The sequence below is a fragment of the Podarcis vaucheri genome (genome assembly GCF_965113315.1).
Source record: "Podarcis vaucheri genome assembly, chromosome: 1".
NCBI classification, from domain to species: domain Eukaryota; kingdom Metazoa; phylum Chordata; class Lepidosauria; order Squamata; family Lacertidae; genus Podarcis; species Podarcis vaucheri.
Genome location: NC_138759.1, coordinates 41639287 through 41652278, shown reverse-complemented (window position 1 = coordinate 41652278; position 12992 = coordinate 41639287). Strand labels below are relative to the sequence as shown.

Here is a 12992-nt window from a genome sequence, read left to right as displayed (position 1 = left end):
TGAGACCATGGGTCCAGGAATTCTGCGTAAAATTATCCAGCATCGAGAGCAGAAACCTTGACCCTCCCAGACTTGGTTCCTTTACAGGACCCAACAGATCTATGTGAACTAGCTCAAAAGATTTTTCGGTTACCCTATCCACTTTTGGGTAACTGCACCCTTTTACCTTTGCATGTCTGCACGCTTCACAATCCATCGCACATCCACATTCTACAATGTGGCAACCATTAGCGACCTCGGGTAGAGTCTGTAGTTCTTCTACAGAACCATGAGCTGTCCGTGCATGCCAAGCATGAACACATGAATCATGATTGGGAATTGTAGCACGCAGTGCTTGTGCTTTCTCAACCTTCCCCTCACCCTCCAGAGACGTTTTAAGAATGAAAAGATCATTCTGCCCCTTTTTAACCTTGGCAAGCATCCTCCCTCCTTTGGAGATTGTGCAGACATCATCCTCAAAAGAAACCTTAAATCCCTTTTTTAACAAATAAGGCACAGATAAAAGACAGTGGTGCATCCCAGGAACAGTACAACACTCCAACGTTTCCTGTAAAATAGACACAAAGAGATTTGTAACGTTAGTCACATATTTTTTCTGCCCATTTGCAAACAGTACAGTTTTCCCGGCCGGAATTGCCCTGCAATTCCACATTTCGACAGCAGGGGTCTCTGGAATCAAGTTGCGATTAGCTGCAGAGTCAATAATGAAACGAAACTCTGAGCCGTTCTCACAGCTGTCTTCAAACAGCGCCATGCTGGCTGTTATTTGGTAAATTTCCTCCTGATGTTTGTCACGTCCACCTGCCTCCGTCCCACACCTGGCTGCTCTCCCAGACTGGTTGCCATGGAAACCCGACTGACTCCCATGGGAGCTGACCTTGACAACATCCTGCCTTGCCTCTCTGCTCCGGTGGGGGCAATTTCGACGCAGATGGTCTGTTGAATTACAAATGTAACACCGACGAACTTCAGTGGAAAAATACTGCCCGGGGCTCCTCCCGGCTGGCCTGGCCCTCCTTCTTCCGGAGAAGCACTTCTTGCCAGATCCGCCCCCTCTGAACTCCACTCCAGCAGGCACAGTGGAAAACTTTTCAAACTTGCCTTTGGAATTTTCCGCCCCCCCCCCGACTTGCTCACTAGCACTCCTTGAGGCTAAATCATCAGGAACAGGGGCTCCAGCCATCTCTAGGTTTCAGCTTCCATCTGCCCTTGGCCTCCTGCTGAGTCTTCACACAGACGTTTCAGCACTCTCCAGGCCTCACACGCAGATTCAACGCCTTCCAGGTGCTGTTGCAAATTTGCATGCACACCTGCCCGCAACATGCAGATCTCAGCTCTCTCAGCTTTCTCTCTCTGCATCTTCTCCTCCAGAGAAACAGATTGCAGTTTCTCTGCATCTCTGTCCACCAGCCCTGCACTTTCAGCAGCAGCCGCTTCGCTTGTGGACGGCTCTTTCTTGCTTACGTCCCACAAGCCAGTTGCCCAAAACCAGGCTCTCACCCTTCTGACCCAGATTTCCCACGACTGGGTGGTGAGCTCTTCAAGCTGTTCAAACGGAGCTTGAAACACCTCCTGGCCATTTGCCATGTTCTCCTGTTCTCCCCAGGGGCCCCAAGCTGTACTTACAAAAACACCAGCTCTTCCGGCTCCTGCTGCGTGGAGAAACGATTTCCGCTGTTCTCAGCTCTGCTACATTCAGCACAGGCAAACCTTTGCGTCTTTCAGCTAGCTGCTTGCCTCAAATTCCGGCCTCCGCAGCATTCAGCCCAGCGTCTTTCAGCTTGCTTGCTTGCTTGCTTCAAAGACAGACCTCCGCTTTCGCCAACTCCACTGCCATCCGAACGCAACTTCAAAGCATTCCGGCAGCCTCTAGTGACAGTTTTACAAGCGGTAATTTAGGGTCCATAACCTGTAGATGTTTTGATTAGTCCTTGACGTGCTAATTGATTTATAATCCGCAATTAGCTCTTTATGGCAGCTTCGGCAGGTCCGGCACACTTCCTCTGCGCGATCTGCTCCTTCTTTCAGTCAAGCCTCAGCAGAGTAAAACACAGCAGCAAACTGTCACTTAGATTTCATAAACACACAGAGCACAGTAATGTCCATTTACAGCTCTTTATTGCATCATTTTCTCAGAAATTTCCAGGACTCCTCGCAGCCATTATGAACTGCGTCTCTCTCTCTCAACGACCGGAGAGGAACAGACAGTCTCCTCCCAAATCTCCTCCCAGCTTCCAAAGCTGACGTCAGAATGCTGAGGCATCATGGGAACAACTTAACCTCTTAAGTTCCAACTCCCATACCTATGAGGCACGTTGAGGCAACAGAATCCACAGGGGCAGCAGATCTGGCCTCCAAGGAATGCAATGCCCACAATTGCTGCCCCCTTGTTCCCAAAGTAGATATTCAAACCTCCCCCTTGTTTCTGATGTAGGTCTTCACTCACCCCTTCTTCCTTGGCAACTGGAGGGGAAGCCATTTTGTGGTTCACCTCAGGTGCCAAAATGTCTTGGGCCAACCCTGCTAGCCCCATAACTCAACCTGGAAGAAAGGCTAAGGCTATGTTCTTATTAGCAGCTTGAAATACTACAAGGTCATTTCTCCCCTTAAAAAACCAGCGGTGAGAGCCTGCTGGAGCCGCAGCAAAGGGTAATGTGAACATACCCTTAATTTCAATCCCAGTTGAAGGCTCAATAGTGTTCTGTCAGGTTACTGATTTTGTACACATTACTTGGCTGAAGAACCACATTGCAAAATTGGGAGAATATCTAAAGAGCTTTCCCATGGAAGATGGAGCAAGCTTGTTTTCTCCACTCTAGAGTGTAGGACCTAAACCAATGGATTCAAGTTACAAGAAAGGAGATTCCGACGAAACATCAGGAAGAACTTTCTGACATTAAGAGCTGTTTGACAGTGGAACAGACTCACACGAGAGAGGTGGTGGAACTCTTGTTCCTTGGAGTTTTTTAAGCAGAGGTTGGATGGCAACCTGTCACATATGATCTAGTTGAGATCCTTGCCTTGCAAGGGGTTGGATTAGATGACCCTCAAGGTCCCTTCCAACTCTACCATTCTATGATTCTATGATGGACAGCAGTGTTTTGGTTCACAAATTGTTTTGGAAAATGCAGATTCTGTAGGTTCACATTTCAATGTGATCTGAATTAATTTCTCCTCCATCCCTACAGGGTAGACTTAAGGAAGCCAGTCAATATCTTTTGGGGGTCTATCCATAGAGAATAATAACACGTCAGCATTAATGTAACAACAGAAGGACAGGTCATTGCTTAGAGTAAGTTTTAATAGACCATTTATATATAATTTTGATTCTTTGAATGTTTGAATATTTTTTAATGATTGGGGTCCCCCCCAATGTTTTTAGCTGTTCCTATTTCATCGGTAAGCTGCCTTGAGTCCTTGGTTAGGGGAAACGGTGGGATAGGAGTAAATATGCAATAATAATAGGGCAAAAATGGTTTGCCATATTTTGGGGTAAAATACCACTCCTTGAACAAATAACTGAAAAAAGCCACCAGTGAAGAAATTCTGTTATCTTCTGCACTATGTGGTTCAAGCCCAGTAGTTAACTGCAACCTGGGCTTGCTGCTTTTGTAATGGCTGGTCCTATATTGTCCCGTTCTCATTTTAAGAACAATGCTGCAAAGTGTGCTCCTGGATTGATATAGATTTACAATTATCCTAATACATTTACTTGAGTTACTATATTACGAACCATAGATACATCAGTATTATATATTATTAATTGACAGCACACAGTTCTTACAGTACTGCTTGGGGCACAGATTCTACAATTAAGTGAGAGGGGAAGGGGAGTAAGACCGCATTTGCTGTGGCAGTGAAAATGGGAGGAAAATAAGGTATGAAAAGATATCTGAAGCAGATCACACTGTGGAGGTTCAGGACAGATGGCTCCAAATAATAATAAGACACAGGTGGCCTTGTAGCTTCTGAAGGACAAACCATACAGATGACTTTTTCGTATTGCTTTTTATCCTGTAAAATGTGTCTGCTCTCAATATTTATGCCATATTGTTTCGTTTCCTATTAATACATATTTCTAGAGCACTTTGTGCAGGGTGATTTTCACGCATTGGACACATTCATGCCATACATTTAGAGCAGTATCAAACCTTTATCATACCACTTGAAACAGTCATGGCTTTTCCCAAAGAATTCTGGGAGCTGTAGTTTCTTAAGGGTGCTGAGAGTTGTTAGGCGTCCCCTACTAACAAGCTACAATTCCCAGAGTTCTCTGGGAAGAGCGACTGATTGTTAAGCCTGGGCCACTTCACATTGATAAGGTAAACTCAACCCTGAAACTGCCAAAATTATTGTAGTAATTGGTAGTTATAGAGTTAAATATTATCTTCAATTATTATGGTTTGGAGATAAGAACAAACTAAAAGGTGGATTCTTATGTACAATCATCTTTCTTTTCCTATGTTGTTGTGCCTTAGCCTATTCACCAGTAAGCAACCTCATGTTCTGGGCCTACGAAACCTTACTTTATATTAAATAAATAAGAACATAACCATTATGAAGAGATATTGAAGATTCTAAAACTCTGCAAATGAGGTAGAAAAATTGCACCCTCTTTTGCAAGGAGAGACAACATTTGGGAAATTGGAAGAGAGCGTTTGTGGGGGTTGAGGGCTGCAACTGGGAAGAAGAATCAGCTAACACACACACACAGTGTGTGTGCAGAAATGCTTCTTCTTTGTGTGTGTGGATCTTTAGAGGCAAGCCTTTAGAGATGGTAATGATTTGCTGGAGCACTTTCAGCAGTGAATATGGCGACCAAGGATGTGGCTGTTAAATCAGGCAGACTTTGAGAGGAATCAAATGAGGCTTTGTATGCTCTTGAACTGGATTATCGGACGGGCTTTTCACACATTCTTGTGTCTAACTCATATGCTTCCATGGCTCTTCAGAGTATTTACGTACATATTGCTGACAATATTGTATCTGACAGAGAAATGTGTTTATAAATTGGGTGTTTATGGGGAAATACGGAATCTCGGCAGCTAGTGGTATTGTTGAGTCTTAAACAATAAAATGTTCCTCTAAGAAACAAAGCTACAGAGACACTTGTTTAAGGGAGCCATTTCAAAATATTATTTGTAATTTTCATCTCCTTTAATTTCGAGTTGCATTGAAAAAAAGAGTTTCCTTCTTTTTAAAATGTGTTTTTCCTTTCCCCTAGCCTGTGATATCATTGTCATCAGCATGGAATTGGTGTATCATCAGTAACAAGACCAAAGCAAGATCAATGTCAGTAAAAGAGAAAGGAAGAAACTATGCTACTGCAACTACTAATGGTGGGCTTTGCCCCCAACAAATTGTTGGAGAATTTCCACACCCCTGAAGAATCTTCATGAAATGAGTTTCATACAAATAAGGTAGAGGTTTTGATAGACCATTTGCACACAGCTCTATATACCTGTACACTTACAGCTTTCTCTCAAGCAACAGCAATTGACAGCATGATGGGGTGCTGCCACTCACCTGATCTGCAGTCAGTTGTGTTGCTGCTGCTTAGTGGAAGGTAGAGAGGGAGGGAGGAGCCATCAGCAAGGTCAGCATGGTGCAAACTCGTGGGCAGTGTCAATGTTGTGCTCTTGACATGGTGCTTGAACGGCATCAACCTCACCACCACCTTACCATCTCCCCTGATCTACTGTACCTTCCAGTTTGTAGCAGTGACATGGCCAGGTGAGCAACACCACCTCAACACGCCTTCTGCTAGAATACCCATTCTTTGTGTTTTCAGCCAAGAGGGCAGTTCACAGCACAGGCCCTTTTTGAACTCATTCTCACCTCCTGGATGTTCAGGTTATGTGATAATAAAAATAATTAATATCAAACGAAGATTTTTTTAAAGGAATGTTGACAGCCCAATACAGAAACAAGTTTGTGTGTCATTGGAGGGGTGAAGCAGAAATGAGTCAAATTCACCCCAGAAAAGGGTGTTCCAACCCCTGTTTGTAGAGGCATTTGGAGACAAACTTCTTCAAATAAAATTAATCAGCACAGAGAGAAAGACAAACAGTGGCAAGTGCAGAGAAGAGAAGCCCAGCTGCAGCTTAGGAAAAGTTACTTTTTGATTAGAACATTTTTGAGGGTTGAAATCATTTGACTTCAAGCTCTTTTCCATTGTCTGCACTTTTATTTCCCAGGATATAAATCCATTTTGTAATTACTCCACTAGTCTTATCTCAGAAACTTTGCCTGACACACCATTCCATATGTTTATGATTCTCTGAATGAAAAAGTGCTCCCTGACAACCGTTCAGATTTTTCCTTTAATTTCCATTTATGCCTTATTGTCTTAGAATGTTGAACTGGAAATATATGTTGCAATATTGTGTGACATTATCTGTATTACTTAAGATTTTATATACCCATACATCAACCAAACATCAGATAAATCTCGTGGTTGCTCTTTTTTTCCTCCCTTCATCTTCTTTCCTACTGCTCTGTAGGTAATAGATTCAATTTAGTCTCTGTGACAAGTTAACTTTAAGGGTTTCTCACAAAACTAGGAGAGAATACATCTACATTTGGGTTTGAATTATTCAGAAATGGCTCCAAGTATCCTCCCCCCCCCCATTGTAGAGTAGGACAAATAAGTTGGATTTAATAAAACTCTCATTTGCTTATAAAATTATTTGCAAATTAATCAATATTTATGATTATGAACAGAGATCAGTCAATGAATTATAATCAAACTAATACAATTTTACAGTTTACAGATTTGCAAATTACAGCCCAATCCACAACCCTGAGAAATGTAGCTTAATTGTATTATAAACCACAGTAGCTGATCTGATTAAAATCCAAGAATTTTGGATTTTGGAACATTAGATGTTCTGCGAAGTGGAGGTTACTACTGCGGCACAATAATGGCCCTATCTTTTAGCAGCTGCTACTTGCCTGTGCAGGACTAATTAATGCCAGCATCCTAAAGGAAGTTAAGATGCATGCCATGAGTATGAGGTGCACTTCTGTGTAGCTAGTTTCAGAATAAAGATCTAGGGAATTGCAACATGCACCTCAATTAGGCAAACAGAATTAAATCCCAATGAAATAATGTTTTTTGTGATTAGGGTGTTAAGCAATTACCCAGCTACACACACACACACACACACACACACACACACACACCTATTTGTGATCCTGCAATACTGATTTCTAAATACTTATGGTTATGTTCAGAGATGAAGCAGAGCATTTCCCCTTATTTATCATACACCGGCACAGAAACAAAATCAGTCTTCCGAAAATTCTGATTACTTGTGAGCAAGTTTCTTGTCAGCAGTTTTCAAAATGTACAATGGAATTAATCTTCTGCAAGGTGGAGGTACAGTCTATCAGCTAAGCATCTCTCTCTACCCTTCTCCCACACCCCTATTTAGCTTCTCGCAGAATATATGGTTGTGATAAATTAGCAGGAGTTGGAGGTGCAACCATTTCAATTCTGTTTTCATTCTGCACTGTCAGAAGAAAACGACACTAATTGTTTTGTGTTGCTCAGGTGAAACAAATGGAGCTTTAGGGGAGGGGGGAAATTAAAGATCAACATGTACCTTTGTAAGTCCCAATTTTACTGCTGTTTATTTGATTAAATTTGAAAATATTAACCCCAGTCCAGAAACTGGGAAACTGCAAAAAAATGACATTTATAGATTTTATTTCTGGAAATATCACTGAAATGCTTTACAACATTTAATAAGGCTGTGCAACTGATGTTTCCTAATCCTGAATGGAATTCAGCCGATTCGTACTGATCTGTACCAAATCTGGATTGGGTTGAGGCAGCTACAAATCGCTAGAGTTGGGTGGATCCAATTTGATTTGTAGCAATTTGTGTTGATCTGGAGCTCAAAATGTTCTCTGAAAAAGCCAGACATGCTATCACCAAAGCATTTAATTTATTGATTATAACACCATATAAGGAGAACACCAGGGCTAAGGAAGAGGGAGGCTCATTGGCAATTCGAGCTTCCAATTCAGGGCTTACAATCTCACCCAACCCACTCAGTGCTTGGGGAGAAGGAAGTTCACATTGCTTTCACTCTTTTGTAAACTCTATCTCATAGAAAGAGTTTGGTGTATTTGTTTGGCTTCTGTTTTGTTTTCTTCACAGTACTCTGACAAACCTTATACCTGTTTGCTATCCATCCCTTCCTAATCAATCCCAATCCCATCTTTATACAAAAATAATAATAGGGTTTTTTCCAGGTCCTAATCTTAGTTACTTAGGCAATGATACTTTCCTTATGTCCTGCTCCCATTTTGGCCCTATTTTTAAGGTTTGGTTTGTATTTTATTTACAGGTGTTTTCTGTGTTGGTCTTTATTAGTACATGTGTTTGTTTGTTTGTTTGTTTGTTTGTGGGTAAGTATTATGAGTACACTGTGCATAGTCAGTGCACAAGCAGCACACATACAGGGTAATATTACATATATCAGTCTTTTTTAAAAAATCTTTTTTTTGGGGGGGAGCAAACTTTAAGGGTGGCTGGCATAAAAATCTATTGATTGACCTGTCTGAAATTTGCCAAGATAAATCCTGCCTTGAGGGGCTATCATGTCTCCAAATTTCATGCACTATGTGAAAAAGCAAAAAAGTTGTGTACATTTTGGTTTCCCAGCGCAAGTGAATAGGATTACAAGATTTGGATTTCTGAATCAGGTCCAGATTGATCCAAACTAAATTGGAGCCAGATCTGGATTGCCACATTGGATGGGTGTGTGTGGATTACACGGCCCTCATATTGAACCAGTTGCTGACTTGGTTTGCTCACATACCAAAACCTCACTGTCAGATATGATAATCATATCACCACAATGCAAATTTTCTTTCATTTACAGCACAAACTGCACATTCCAACCACATATGAACTATAATGAATCAGAATTTGACATTGTGAATGGAGAACAAAATGAATTGGAGCCACACCTATCCATGCATTGAGTAGACCCGCTGAAATCAACTGGACTTAGGTAAATCACAAGTTGGTCGGTGCTTAACTTTGGCTGGATCGTGCTAACATAGTGCAATGCAAAATAGTGAAGCCACGAGAACTCACTCAGCTGAGGCATAGTTAAAAACACAATTAAAAATTAAAAAGTGGCTTGATCTGAAAATATTATATATGTATTCATCCACTTCAAATCAGTTTCCATATTCTTTTTGCCATTAATCTTCAGTATCACACTCAAAACAAGTGTTTCAACAGCCCATTAATTGCTTATAAATCTACCTGTGCTTCTTTCCAAAGTGCAGAGCGGTAGGAGAAAGTCATCACTGTTTCTTTGTTTCATTCAAAGCTGCAACTCAACTTGCTGGGAAGCAAGTTTCATTGAACTGTGTAAACCGTATTGGACTGTTATTGAGTTCAGTGAAGGATTGGAAAGTTGACCTTGGGTCCCATTGCTTAAACCTTACTAGAAGAAGCTTCTATACACATTAGCTAACATCTTCAACATCCTTTAGTTTCTGTGTTTACTCCCGCTGAAGGCAATTTATTATTATTCAGTGGTGAATGCCCCAATCCTAAGGAAAGCCAGTGAAGTGTGGTGGTTAAAGAGTTCGGAAATAAGCCTCATGGATGTAATTTTATGTGGTGAACTGCACTGAGATCTACAGATGAATACAAATTTAAGAAATGATAATTACAATAAAAACCGAATGGTCTATCTTCTGTTTGTGACAGACATCACAGTTGTTTCAGCAGAACTTACTTAAGGTAAAGACGCTTGGCATTGCTGCATAATTTGGCATGGGAAAGAGTTGGCCAAATTCACACCATAAATTTAAAGCACTCTTATACCACTCTGTCATGACCTCCCTGAAGGAACCCTGGGACCTGTAGTTTATTATGGATTCTGAGAGTGGCTATTTCCCTCACAGAGCTACAACTCCCAGATGTCCCTGGGAAGAGTGATTGTTAAACCACTCTGACAACTGTATCTCTGTGGGGGGGGCATGGGGTCTCCTAACCGCTCTCAGCAACCTTAACAAACTACAGTTCCCAAGATTCTTTAGGAGAAGCCATAACTGTTTAAGGTGCTAGATTTGGCCCATGTCTACTTAACAGCCAGAAACTAGTTTGCTGAGCTGCTTCTCGATCTTAGCACATCTGCGTCAAACTTGTAATTAGAGAAATGAAAATCTTCTTCATCTATAGCTGTTCTCATCAAGGGAATGTCTTGGGAATAAGAATTGTAATCTGAGACTTGTCCTGGAGCCTCACGGTGCATCTTTGCAGCAGCTTTGTAAAATGGGGTGGAAGGCAAAATAGTCACAAGGAAGGTATGACTGATTCCCCCAAAGCTATGAATCAAATTACTGATAGACTCAAGAGATTAACTGGGATGGATACTCCACCTCCATACTCCCAAAGATATGTCCATTAGATCACCGTGTTTCTCGAGAGACAAGCCTCAGCAAGACGGAGAGGCATGCACCAAAGTAAGCAATATTTTAAACAAGGTCTTGCCTGAAGTCATATTTGTAGAAAGGTGAAGTATTTGTTCATTTATCAGTGTTTGGTTACTCATCTGGCTGGCTTGATCTTTTTTCTTTGTGTGCAGATAGAATTTCAAAAAGAGCTAAATCATTCTCTTTGAAATCTGGCATAATTTGCTCCAAGGCTGAAATTTTACTTGACTAGTTCCGGCTCAGGGACCTAACATGAAAATCCTGGAACAACTTTAATTTCAGAAGCATAATAAACTGGCTTTTCCTGAACTTTGTGACCTCATTATTTCCAACTAGTTTAGTTTGTGCTCTCCTCTTTTTCTTTTCCCTCCTGGAATTTAAACTATTTGGGGCTATTTTCATAGTTAACTGAAATGAAGTTTTGAATGTAGATTAAGAAACAATAAGAGCTCAGCCCTGCCTTAGAGCAATGTGTCAGCATCTCTCATAAATTTCTGTATATATATATGTTTATATATATGTATGTTTATAAAGGTACTGGTAAAATGTTAATGCACATGCAGTATGTAATATGATATAAGGGAGATCCACTGTGAGTCTACCCACAGCCTACTCACATACTCATAATGAAGAAATGGGACTTTTAGGTTGCGCTTAAATGCTTCTTGTTGTTGCTGCTGCTGCTGTTGTTGTTATCATTATTACTATTTTATTTACAAACCACCTTTTACCCATGCCTCATGTTGATTTATGCCATAAAAGCAGGATAAAAATAGTTCTTAAAAACCAGTATAAAACAATAACTGAATATGATAACAGAGACCTTTTCCTCCAGCTGGAAAAGCTCAGCCTCATCTAAAAATCCTGACTCTACACCCACAAACTGAACCTAATCCAAGGCTTGGTGTAATGCCAGGGCCTCTAGCTCATCCTCTGATGAGGAATGCCCTGGCTAAGACATGACATGTTGTTGTTGTTTAGTCGTTTAGCTGTGTCTGACTCCTCGTGACCCCATGGACCAGAGCACGCCAGGCACTCCTGTCTTCCACTGCCTCCCGCAGCTTGGTCAAACACATGCTGGTACAGTAGCTTCATGAACACTGTCCAACCATCTCGCCCTCTGTCGTCCCCTTCTCCTTGTGCCCTCCATCTTTCCCAACAACAGGGTCTTTTCCAGGGAGTCTTCTCTTCTCATGAGGTGGACAAAGTACTGGAGCCGCAGCTTCATGATCTGTCCTTTCAATGAGCACTCAGGGCTGATTTCTTGATTTCTTAATCCAAGGCTTGGTGTAATGCCAGGGCCTCTAGCTCATCCTCTGATGAGGAACTCCCTGGCTAAGACATGGCATAGGAACCTTCAAACATCTCAAACAGAAGGTATTTCCTAGCTCTCTTGCCTGAGAACCCCACCCCCCATAACACACACTTTTCCCCTAGATTTGCCAAAGATAAACTTGGACCTTTTAGATAAAGAGCATGTACTGTGCAGCTGACCTATAATTCATCCCCCATCCGTGGAGGTCAGCTATGCTGTTCACAATGCCTAGTAATAATAATAATAATTAGTGAAGTGCTGCTATTTTAAGCCCCAGCGTGCTTTGTGATATGTAGACCTAAAAAGTAACAACGTTCTACTCAGATAGCTTACAATCTACATAAAATGGTCATGAGAAAGATGATGATGAAAGTAATAAACGGAATGAATAAAAGTGAAGGCGTGCGGGATGATTTGACAAAGGAGGATCAGGGATGAATTCTGGAGAGTTGATGACGGCGACCAAACTAGCAACAGTATCTGAAATCCTTTGCATGGAAAGGAAGTTTTTGGAAGAGGGGTTGTAAAGCAGAGGGGTAGGTGGTGTGATGAATAGAGAAACAATATGGCGGAGGCAACCATGGTAAATCATGAGAGAATACCTGCTGGACAGACTACGTGTCTAATCATCCCTGCCCTTTGGCCACAGTGCCTCTGGCTGATGGGAATTGGGAGTCCAACAACATCTAGAGAGCCACCAGTTCCCTAGCTACGGCTTAAATGCAAAGAGTAGACTCTTGACTAGAAAACAAGCAGGTGGAAGCAGATAACAAGGGTGATTTGCAAGCAATTGTAAAGAAAGGGACTTTTAGCAAAAGCAGAGGTATTCAAAACAGTTGGATGCAGGAAAACAAGAGGAGGAGGATAAGATAAGGGAAGAGGCAAACTTGTAGACTGTCTCCTCCCTTATTTTGCATTTTAACAAGAAAATAGCTGTAGCTGACCACCTAAAGAAGAGTGATACTCACAATAAAGAAGCACGATCGCTGACATTATCCCATTTATTTTCTCATTTGGTCATGCTCCCATTTGTTTTGGCCCTACCTACCACTGGAATGCATCCCTGGGAAAACTGGTCACCAGGGAATGCAGCCTTCAGTCTGAAAAAAGTTCCCCACTCCTGGACTAAGCCTATTCAATGTCTCCTTTTTCACTCTTAAGCCATAGATGCTTATCCTTAGCTTAGCAGTTCATTTGCCTTATAGTTCAG

At 41.7% G+C, this 12992-nt stretch overlaps 1 long non-coding RNA gene across 1 annotated transcript; it reads left to right on the top strand.

The window, feature by feature from the left end:
* The first annotated feature begins 4267 nt into the window (after positions 1–4267).
* Positions 4268–10776, top strand: LOC309542692. Its single transcript, XR_014224374.1, has 4 exons — positions 4268–4322; positions 5225–5420; positions 8895–9026; positions 10620–10776. It is a non-coding gene; the product is annotated as an uncharacterized lncRNA (long non-coding RNA).
* Positions 10777–12992: the final 2216 nt, after the last annotated feature.